The sequence below is a fragment of the Heptranchias perlo genome, chromosome 10 (genome assembly GCF_035084215.1).
Source record: "Heptranchias perlo isolate sHepPer1 chromosome 10, sHepPer1.hap1, whole genome shotgun sequence".
NCBI classification, from domain to species: domain Eukaryota; kingdom Metazoa; phylum Chordata; class Chondrichthyes; order Hexanchiformes; family Hexanchidae; genus Heptranchias; species Heptranchias perlo.
The window spans coordinates 46328206-46339671 of record NC_090334.1 but is presented as its reverse complement, the minus strand read 5'-3'; the positions used below and the strand labels follow the sequence as shown (position 1 = coordinate 46339671).

The 11466-nt window shown below is 42.3% G+C and overlaps 1 long non-coding RNA gene across 2 annotated transcripts in view; it reads right to left on the bottom strand.

Annotated features, from left to right (window-relative positions):
- Positions 1–4213: 4213 nt before the first annotated feature.
- Positions 4214–11466, bottom strand: part of LOC137326141 (uncharacterized) — a 47185-nt gene continuing 39932 nt past the window's right edge. For both annotated transcript variants that reach the window (XR_010964120.1, XR_010964119.1), the window contains exon 3: positions 4214–4752. This is a non-coding gene — a long non-coding RNA (uncharacterized lncRNA). The remainder of the gene's footprint in view (positions 4753–11466) is intronic.

Below are 11466 nucleotides of genomic sequence, written 5' to 3'. Positions count from 1 at the left end.
ATGAACTCATCCTCCAAACTACTTTTGTCAATTTGGTTTGCCCAGTCTATATGAAGATTAAAGTCCCCCACAATTATTGCATTACCCTTGTTACATGCTCCTCTAATTTCCTGATTTATACTCTGTCCAACACTATAACTACTGTTAGGGGCCTATAAACTACTCCCACCAGTGTTTTCTGCCCCTTGTTATTTCTTAGCTCCGCCATACTGATTCTACTTTCTGTTTCCTGAGCTAAGATCCTTTCTCACCACTGCCTTTATCTCATCCTTTATTATCAGGGCTACACCCCTCCTTTTCCATTTTGTCGGTCTTTTCTAAAAGTCAAGTACCCTGGAATATTTAGTTCCCAACCTTGGTTACCCTGCAACCACGTCTCAGTAATGGCATCTAGATCAAACCCACTTATCTCTATTTGTGCCATTAATTCACTTATCTTGTTATGAATGCTTTGTGTATTCAGATACAGCGCCTTTAATTTTAACTTTATACTATTTTTTCCTGCTGTGACCCTATTAGTTTTGTTAAATGCTTTGTCCCTTCCTGACAAACTCTGCTTGTTTTTACCCAAATTGCTATTCTGCTCTACAGCCTTGACTTTTCTCTTTAAACTTATAAATTCACCCTTATCTGAAACATCCCCCCCTCTTATTAGTTTAAAGCCCGATCTACCGCCCTAGTTATTCAACTCGCCAGGATACTGGTCTCAGCCCGGTTTAGGTGGAGCCCGTCCCAAAGTAACAGCTCCCCATTTTCCCAGTACTGGTGCCAGTGTCCCATGAATTGAAATCCCTGCTTCCCACACCACTCCTTCAGCCACGCATTTAACCATGTAATATGTTTGTCTGACTCCCCAAAGCCTTTCCACCATCTACAAGGCACAAGTCAGGAGTGTGTTGGAATACTCTCCACTTGCCTGGATGAGTGCAGCTGCAACAACACTCAAGAAGCTCAACACCATCCAGGACAAAGCAGCCCGCTTGATTGGCACTCCATCCACCACCTTAAACATTCACTCCCTTCACCACCGGCTCACCGTGGCTGCAGCATGTACCAGCTACAAGATGCACTGCAGCAACTCGCCAAGGCTTCTTCGACAGCACCTCCCAAACCCGCGACCTCTACTACCTAGAAGGACAAGGGCAGCAGGTGCATGGGAACACCACCACCTGCATGTCACACCTATCGTGACTTTGAAATATATCGCCATTCCTTCATCGTCGCTGGGTCAAAATCCTGGAACTTGCTACCTAATAGCACTGTGGGAGAACCTTCACCACATGGACTGCAGAGGTTCAAGAAGATGGCTCACCACCACCTTCTCAAGGGCAATTAGGGATGGGCAATAAATGCTGGCCTTGCCAACAACTCCCACATCCCGTGAATGAATAAAAAAATGAGAAAAACATGATTTTGATTAATGTCCCTTTGACTTTTCTCCTGGGTTGCTTGCAGCAGTGGCCTGGAGATTAATCTTCAATTCCTGGAAAATCCAGGGCAATCCTGGAGGATTGGCAACCCTACTTATGTAACTGGATTTAATTGGCTCTTTCCTGTAACTTTTAGTTTTTTTTAATCCTAAAATAAATACTTTCATCTGTGAAAACATGAGAATAGGCTGCTTTTGCAATATTGAGTGAGTCAGCTTCTTGGGAAAAATAATTGCTTTTCCAGCATGCTCATTTTATTTGGAATTTTGAAATGAAACATTCTGGACCAGTGCCAGTCTAATGATGTGTGACTGTTTTTTTTACAGCTTTCCCTGCTTTGCACAGTGTAAGCAAATATGCCATTGTGCCTGAAATTCCACAGGGGTTCCATAACTCCAGCAAAGTTTCCCAGGGAAACAGCAGAGATCCAGTTACACCAAGTCTCTGTCATTTTCAGGAGTTTCCTCATTGACTTGTAAGGGATGAAACTTCCATCCACACTTTTCAAGGCGAATGATTAGCTGGGGAGGGTCCAGGGCCAGGGAATCCATAAGCCAGGAGTTCCAATTCCTGCTGCACAAGTAGGACCTTGTATTTGTGTGGTGGCTGGTACATCACGTGAGTGAAGGCATACCAGCCTCCACAAGGACATGGGAGGGTCCCATCCATGGGTCCCAGGCCAAGTAAGTGGCTTGGACCCCCCATTTTTTTGTTGTTTTAAATGTTTGGAAGATCAGCCATCTGAATAAGGAGGCCAAATATATAAAGGCCAGGGTTGGGCATCACTGGAATTTCTGTGGGAATGGGGAAGATGCGTGCCATGGATGCTTGCCATGGATGCTTGCACCTGCCTGCCCCATGCTAATAAGGTGCTCTCCCACTGATCTTGCAAATCCTGATGGGATCAGTATTGGAGGGCACCATCAAGTGCAATCCCAGTGTATCCTCCGCGATGGAGCCCCGTGGAATTTCAGGGCCATTGTGATTTTTTTTAATCACAATGAATCAACCAAATAGGACAAAAATAAGTTACAAATCACAGTTCAAAAATTATGAAATCCTCAGACATTAACAGCATTAGCTGCCAGTGTTAGATTGTGGTTTAGAACAGCTGAGCCCAATTATGGAGCAATCAGTTAGTTTGTCAACCAACAGCAAAGAAAGATCTGACAAGAATCCATCCGATTATCAAGCACTGGAAGTTGGCTGTTGGTATTTTGAAGTAGTGCTGTCCCATACTGTAACCTGCAAAATGTGCCCAGAGGCATAACTTTGTATCACTTTTGTAATGGTTTGTGTCTGGGAATAAGATTTGTAGAATGCTGTTGATCAAACTAACCCGGTATTCATTTTTTTAAGTGAAAAAAAATAAACCTACGCAACAGTCTCACTTCAATAAAGGGCATAATGATGGAACTGATTATCAGGAGTAAACTTTAGGATTACCAATATAATAATAACCTAATAAATAGCAGGTTCAGAAGGGAAAATCCTGACTTGCTAACCTTTTCAACTTTTTTGTGGGAATGGCTTCTTGGGAAAAGTCTTATCCCTTCTTCCTGCGCAGTCATTCTGCTTGGAAAATTCTACGATGCACTTAGACTTCCAAAAGATTTTTGACGACACTCCACATGAAAGGCTGTACCGATGCTAAAGTTGTGGGGATTCAAGGTAAAACCTGGGAATGGACAAGGAATTGGCTGATGGGTAGATAGCAATAGGTACTTGATAGGAGAGTGATATCAAGATACAAGGAAATGCTGATTGGAGTGCTCCAGGGATTTCTGTTGGGATTTCTACTATTATTAATTTACATTAACAATGAAAACTAGTCAAACTCACAGACAATACCAAACCAGGAGAAGTGGTTACATGCAAGGAGGTGGCCAAAGACCCACAAAATGAATTGGATAAAATATGTAAGTGGACAGAACATTGGCAGATCAAATTCACAGACTAGGGCTAAGTATTGCACCTAGGAAGAAAACATAGGCAATATAAAGGGGTTACTTTACAATACTAGTGTTCACCCAAAGGTCAATTTCTATACTTAAGGCCACACTTTTTTATTTGTTTTCAGGACTTTACCAGATATCTCTCTCATGCTCAGAATCAAGGGCCATGCCTGGAAATCGGATCGCGACTGTCAATGGCCACCCAGGATGAGGGCATGCATTGCTCGTGTCAGTTAATGTCAATGCAGGCAACACATAATATTCATGCTGCCTGCTAATTATAATTATTCGTGCATGCAATCAACACTACCTGCACTATTCATTGACTACACACCTATAGGGGAGTCCATGATGCTACTTAAAGGCAGCCAGCGCCTCTTAAAGGGGAGGTACATTCTGGCTGCACAGAACAAGGAACAATTTGAGGAACAAATGGCTGAAGGAGGGAGCGAGTGGGCAACAAGGTTCTCCGATGTTGAGGCCTTAGTGGAGGGACACCCTTTTTCCTCCAGAGGGCAGGAAGCCCTCCATGAATCTACTCAGGAGGCAGGGTGAAGAGATTGCTGTGAGGAGCACTGCACCAAGAACATGGCTGCAATGCCAGAAACCTTAGAGCTGTCACGGAAATTAACTTTTTGACTTACAAATTAACCATATGTAAGGTTTTAAATATATTGGGCCGGAAATTGCTTTAAAAAGAACAGTGAGCTCAACAGCGCTCACCGTTGTTAGTGGCCAAATGAAAGAGCAAGTTCCGGCATTCGCACATACGTAGACAAACGCAGAAATCTGGAACTTGCTCTTCCTGGTTCACCGGCAATCCGTCAGCTTCGCCTTAAAGGGATATCACTGGCTGCAATCAATAGAATAAACGGACCAGCGCCAACTTGCTTTTCTGCCCAGCTGGAAAGTAACTAATATCACCACAAAACAGATATGCTTAAAAACACCAGGTCTAAGCTAAGTTTTAATAGTGCGGCCAAACAACGAAAAATTAACTTTTAAAAATGTGGAGTCTCATTACTCCTTATTTTAATAGTTTTTGGTCATTAATAACTTTTTTTTTAAATTAAAACTTTTATTAACTTTTTCCTTCTATCTCTTTTATTTAATCTGATTATTTCTTACCCTCTCTTTTTCTCGCTGTCTATAACTGTTTTTACAAAGATTTTATTGTTGTAGTTTTCACTTCCTGATTCTTTACGTTGCAGCTTGTACTTCAAGGTTTTGAGTCTTCGCGGCTTGTCAAGTTTGCTGCAATCTGATTGGTCGAGGGGAGAGAGTGATCCACTCGCTTCTCCCATGGGTCCTATCTTCGCTGGAGCCAATGCTGAGCTCGTCTCCGCTTCCTATAAGAGGAAGTGCACCTAGTAAAGACTGCGGTAAGTTAGTTGGTTAGTATAAATCTATGGAGCGGCGAGCGCCATTCGTTTGCTGCTCAGTGCAATTTCTGGGCCATTGAGTTACATAGAATCTACAGCACAGAAAAAGGCCATTTGGCCCAACTGGTCTATGCCAGCGTTTATGCTCCACACGAGCCTCCTCCCACCCCTCTTCATCTAACCCTATTAGTCTATCCTTCTATTCCTTTCTCCCTCATATGCTTATGTGGCATCCCCTTAAGTGCATCTATGCTATTCGACTCAACTACTCCTTGTTGTGGTAACGAGTTCCACATTCTAATCACTCTCTGGGTAAAGAGGTTTCTCCTGAATTCCCTATTGGATTTATTAGTGACTATCTTGTATTTATGACCTCTAGTTTTGGACTCCCCCACAAGTGGAAACATTTTCTCTACATCCAACCTATCAAACCCTTTCATAATCTTAAAGACCTCTATCAGGTCACCCCTCAGCCTTCTCTTTTCTAGAGAAAAGAGCCCCAGCCTGTTCAGCCTTTCAGTATATCCTCTTAGTTCTGGTATCGTCATTGTGAATCTTTTTTGCAACTTGTGAACAACAATAGTCCCAGCACCAATCCCTGTGGAACACCACTTCCCACCATATTTTTTTGATTTATATTAATGACTTGGACTTGGGAGTACAGGACACAATTTCCAAATTTGAGATGACGTAAAACTTGGAAGTGTAGTTAAGTGAGGAGGATAGTAATAGACTTCAAGAGGACGTAGACAGGCTGATGGAATGGGAGATGAAATTTAACGCAGAGAAGTGCAAAGTGATACATTTTGGCAGGAAGAATGAGGAGAGGCAATATAAATTAAATGTGATAATTCTAAATGAACAGAGTGACCTGGGGGTATATGTGCATAAATCTTTGAAGGTGGCAAGACAGGTTGAGAAAGCGGTTAAAAAAGCATACAGGATCCTGGGCTTTATAAATAGACGCATAGAGTACAAAAGCAAGGAAGTTATGTTGAGGTCTTTATAAAACACTGGTTTGGCCACAGCTGGAGTATTGTGTCCAATTCTGGACACTGCACTTTAGGAAGGATGTGAAGAACTTAGAGAGGGTGCAGAAAAGATTTACTAGAATGATTTCAGGGATGATGGACTCCAGTTACGTGGATAGACTGGAGAAGCTGGGGTTGTTCTCTTTAGAGCAGAGAAGTTTAAGAGGAGATATGATAGAAGTGTTCAAAATCATGAAGGGTTTAGATAAAGTAAATAAAGAGAACCTGTTCCCATTGGCGGAAGAGCCGGGAACCAGAGGACACAGATTTAAGGTGATTGGCAAAAGAACCAAAGGCGACATGTGGAAAAACTTTTTTATGCAGCGAGTGGTTATGATCTGGAATGCGCTGCCTGAAAGGGTGGTGGAAGTAGATTCAATCGTGGCTTTCAAAAAGGATTGGATAAATACTTGAAGGGAAATAATTTGCAGGGCTTTGAGGAAAGGGTGGGGTAATGGGACTAACTGGATTGTTCTTACAAAGAGCTGGCATGGGCACAATGGGTTGAATGGCCTCTTTTTTGCTGTAACCATTCTATGATTCTGTGATTCTTTTGCCAGTCTGATTAACTACCTTTAACCCCTACTCTCTGTTTTCTGTTTTATAACCAGCTTGCTATCCATTCTGCTGCTTGTCCGCTAACTCCACATGTTCAGACCTTAGTCATGAGTCTGCTATGTGGTACCTATCGAAAGCTTTTTGAAATCCAAATATATTACATCTACTACATTACCCTTGTCTATTTTTTCTGTTACTTCTTCAAAGAATCCAATAAAGTTGGTCAAGCATGACTTTCCCTTCTGAAATCCATGCTGACTATTCTTTATTGTATTTTTGGTTTCTAGATCTTTTTCAATTACATCTTTGCGTAAAGATTCCTTTATCTTTCCTACCACCCACATTAAGCTAACTGGTCTATAGTTCCCTGGACTTGTTCTATCTCCCTTTTTAAATGTAGGAATAACATTAGCTGTCTGCCAGTCCTCTGGCACTATTCCCTTTTCTGATGAATTTTTATATATATGTAATAGTGCCTCTTCCCTAACTTCTTTTAATACACGCAGATGTAATCCATCTGGACCAGAGGTTTTATCCTCTCTAAGTTTGATTAGTTTATCAATTATCTCCCCCCTTTCTATCTTAAATGTCTTCATATCTTTTTTGATCTCTTCTTCTAATGTCATGCCCACCACGTTAGTCTCCCTGGTAAATACTGAGGCAAAATAATTATTTAATATTTCTGCCATTTCACTGTCATTACCTGTGAGGTTAATGTTCTATTTTGTTTCGGAGTGTTTTTTTTTAAGGAAGTCAGATGTCAAAAACTAACTAAACTATCAGAATGGCCAGAGGGCTACTATTCCCACCTTATCTACTTGAGTGTAGGTTTAATTAATAACATGTTTGTCTGCTCTTGGGAAATGACTTCTTTAATTTTGTGTGTTGAAATCTTCCAGAGGAAGTATGGATTTCCCACTGTATCTCCAGTTCCCTGCCTGACTTCCTGTTCCCATGTCGAGGCGGAACATAAGAGGGCTCCGTGCCCTCCAGCTATGAACACATGCTACCAATGGGGAGCAGCTTGCGATTTCCCCATATTTGTAATACTGAAACAGAATGCAAGGTTACTACTTCAAATGTGCCTGTGGCACCTGTTTAGCATCCCCTAAAACCACAAAAATACCAGTCTGGCATATTCTAAAGAAAGGTGCTGCCAATAATTTGCTAATTTGCTTCTTAGCAGCTGTACAATAATCCATCCGAAAACACTCAGGTTCCACATGCAAGCTGACGACACCCAGCTCTACCTCACCACCACCTCTCTCGACCGCTCCACTGTCTCTGATTTGTCACAATGCTTGTCCGACATCCAGTATTGAACAAGCAGAAATTTCCTCCAATGAAATATTGGGAATACCAAAGCCATTGTCTTTGGTCCCCACCACAAACTCCGTTCCCTAGCCACCGACTTAATCCATTTCCCTGGGCACTGCCTGAGGCTGAACCAGACCATTCACAACCTTGCTGTCCTTTTTGACCCTGAGCTGAGCTTCCGACCCCATATCCTCTCCATCATCAAGACCGCCTACTTCCATCTCCATAACAGCGCCTGTCTCTGCCCCTACCTCAACTCATCCGCTGCTGAAACCCTCATCCATGCCTTTGTTACCTCTAGACTTGACTATTCCAATGCTCTCCTGGCCGGCCTCCCACCTTGCATCCTCCGTAAACTTGAGCTCATCCAAAACTATGCTGCCCATATCCTAACTCACACCAAGTTCCGTTCACCCATAACCCCTGTGCTCGCTGACCTACATTGGCTCCCGGTCTGGCGATGACTCGATTTTAAAATTTTCATTGTTGTTTTCAAATCCCTCCGTGGCCTCGCCCCTGCCTATCTCTGTAACCTCCTCCAGCCCTACAACCCTCCGAGATTTCTGCGCTCCTCCAACTCTGGCCTCTTGCGCATCCTTGATTTTCATCGCTCCACCATTGGTGGCTGTGCCTTCAGCTGCCTAGGCATAAAGCGCTGGAATTCCCTCCCTAAACCTCTCCGACTCTCTACCTCTTTCTCCTCCTTTAAAATGCTCTGTAAAACCTACCTCTTTGACCAAGCTTTTGGTCACCCATCCTAATATTTCCATATGTGGCTCAGTGTCAAATTTTGTTTGATAACACTCCTGTGAAGCGCCTTGAGATGTTTTACTATGTTAAAGGTGCTATATAAATGCAAGTTGTTGTTATAAAGTTAACTATGTGGAAAATGCATATTGCAAAAATTACCAAAATCGTTGCATTACTGTCAGTAATATGTGTGTATAAACATTACCACACATTGGGTGTGTTAGCGTTTCCAGAAGAGAGAAAAACAACCGTAAGTTGTCTGCGGAAGACTGAAAAAATATACTTAGAAAGACAAACTTAGGACTGATGTCAGGAAGTTTTCTTCACAGTGAGTGGAACAGACTTCTGAATAGATTAATGGAGGCTAAAACTCTGAATAATTTAAGAAAAAAAATAGATTCTGCAATTCGGTGAGCGTAGGGTCTGCCTGGATGGAAAAACTAAACTTTGTGAATATCCTTCCTCATTTGGATTTATCTTGTGATATGAAAGGTTTCCTCATTCTGTGCAGAACAAACACCCAACGAAATAAGGTGCAATTGGGTTAATCAAAAATTATATATGAGAAGAGAAACACCAGGAAACCAGTTATAAAGGAACAGAACTAAAGCTGACCTGTAATTAGAAACATAGAAACATAAACTTAGAACATTTACGGCACAGGAGGAGGCCATTCAGCCCATCATGTCTGTGCCAGATGAAATAGAGCTACCCAGCCTAATCCCACTTTCCAGCACTTAGTCCGTAGCCTTACAGGTAATGACACTTCAAGTGCATATCCAAGTACCTTTTAAATGCTATGAGGGTTTTTGCCTCTACCACCCTTTCAGGCAGTGAGTTCCAGACCCCACCACCCACTGGGTGAAAATTTTTTCCTCAGCTCCCCTCTAATCCTTCTACCAATTACTTTAAATCTATGCCCCTGGTTATTGACCTCTCTGCTAAGGGAAATAGGTCCTTTCTGACCACTCTATCTAGGCCCCTCATAATTTTATACACCTCAATTAAATCACCCCTCAGTCTCCTCTATTCCAAAGAAAACAACCCCAGCCTATCCAATCTTTCCTCATAGCTAAAATTCTCCAGTCCTGGCAACATCCTCGTAAATCTCCTCTGTACCCTCTCATGTGCAATCACATCTTTCCTGTAATGTGTGACCAGAACTGTACGCAGTACTCAAGCTGTGGCCTAACCAATGTTTTATACAGTTCTAGCATAAACTCCCTGCTCTTGTATTCTATGCCTTGGCTAATAAAGGAAAGTATCCCGCATGCCTTTTTAACCACCTTATCTACCTGTCCTGCTTTCTTCGGGGGGGGGGGGGGGGGGAGATTTGTGGACATGCACTCCACGTTCCCTCTGTTCCTCTACACCTCTCAGTATCCTCCCATTTATTGTGTACTCCCTTGCCTTGTTTGCCCTCCCCAAATGCATTACCTCACACTTCTCCAGATTGAATTCTATTTGCCAATTTCTGCCCACCTGACCAGTCCATTGATATCTTCCTGCAGTCTACAGCTTTCCTCCTCACTTTCAACCACACGGCCAATTTTTGTATCATCTGCAAACTTCTTTATCATGCCCCCTACATTTAGGTCTAAATCATTAATATATATCACAAGAAGCAAGGGACCTAATACTGAGCCCTGCGGAACCCCACTGGAAACAGCCTTCCAGTCACAAAAACACCCGTTGACCATTACCCTTTGCTTCCTGCCTCTGAGGCAATTTTGGATCCAATTTGCCACTTTCCCTTGGATCCCACAGGCTTGTACTTTTTTGACTAGTCTGCCATATGGGACCTTGTCAACAGCCTTGTTAAAATCCATGTAGACTACATCAAACACACTCCCCTCATCGACCCTCCTTGTTACCTCCTCAAAAAATTCAATCAAGTTAATCAGACACCACCTTCCCTTAACAAATCCATGTTGACTGTCCTTGATTAATTCGTGCCTTTCTAAATGACAGTTTATACTGTCCCTCAGAATTGATTCCAATAATTTGCCCAACACTGATCCTTTTCTATCCTTTTCTCCCTTTTTGTACAAGGTTAGCAGTCCTCCAAGCCTTCGGCACCACACCTGTAGCCAGGGAGGATCGGAAAATGATGGTCAGAGCCTCCGCCATTTCCTCCCTTGCTTCTTTTAACAGCCTGGGATACATTTCATCCGGGCCTGGCGATTTACCTACTTTCAAAGATGCTAAACCCCTTAATACTTCCTCTCTCACCATGTTTATTCCATCTATTATTTCACACCTCTCCTCCTTAACTACAGTCTCTGCATTGTCCCCCTCTTTTGTGAAGACAGATGCAAAGTTTTCGTTAAGAACCATACCACATCTTCTGCCTCCACACATAGTTTACCTTTTTGGTTTCTAATAGGCCCTACTCTTTCCTTAGTTATCCTCTTGCGTTATATGTATTTGTAAAACATTTTGGGGTTTTCCTTGATTTTACTTGGCAATATTTTTTCATGCCCTCCATTTCCTTTCCTAATTTCCTTTTTAATTTCACTCCTGCACTTTCTGTACTCCTCTAGGCTTTCTGCAGTATTGAGCTCTCGGTGTCTAACATAAGCTTCCCTTTTTGCCTTATCTTACTCTGTATGTTCCTTGACATCCAGGGGGCTCTAGATTTGGCAGTCCCAATCTTTTTTTTGTAGAAACATGTTTACTCTGAACCCCTTGAATCTCCCCCTTAAATGCCTCCCACTGCTCTGACACTAATTTACTTTCAAGTAGCTGTTTCCAGTCCACTTTTGCTAAATCACTTCTCAGTTTAGTAAAATTGGCTTTTCCCCAATTTAGAACTTTTATTCCTGGTCTATCTTTGTCCTTTTCCATAACTATGCTAAGACTAACTGAATTATGATCACTACCACCAAAATGCTCTCCCACTGATATTCCTTCCACTGGCACAGCTTCATTTCTTAAAACTAAATCCAGAACTGCCCCCTCTCTTGTTGCACTTGCTACATACTGGCTAAAAAAGTTCTCCTGAATGCAAATTTAAGAATTCTGCACCCTCTATACCTTTTAC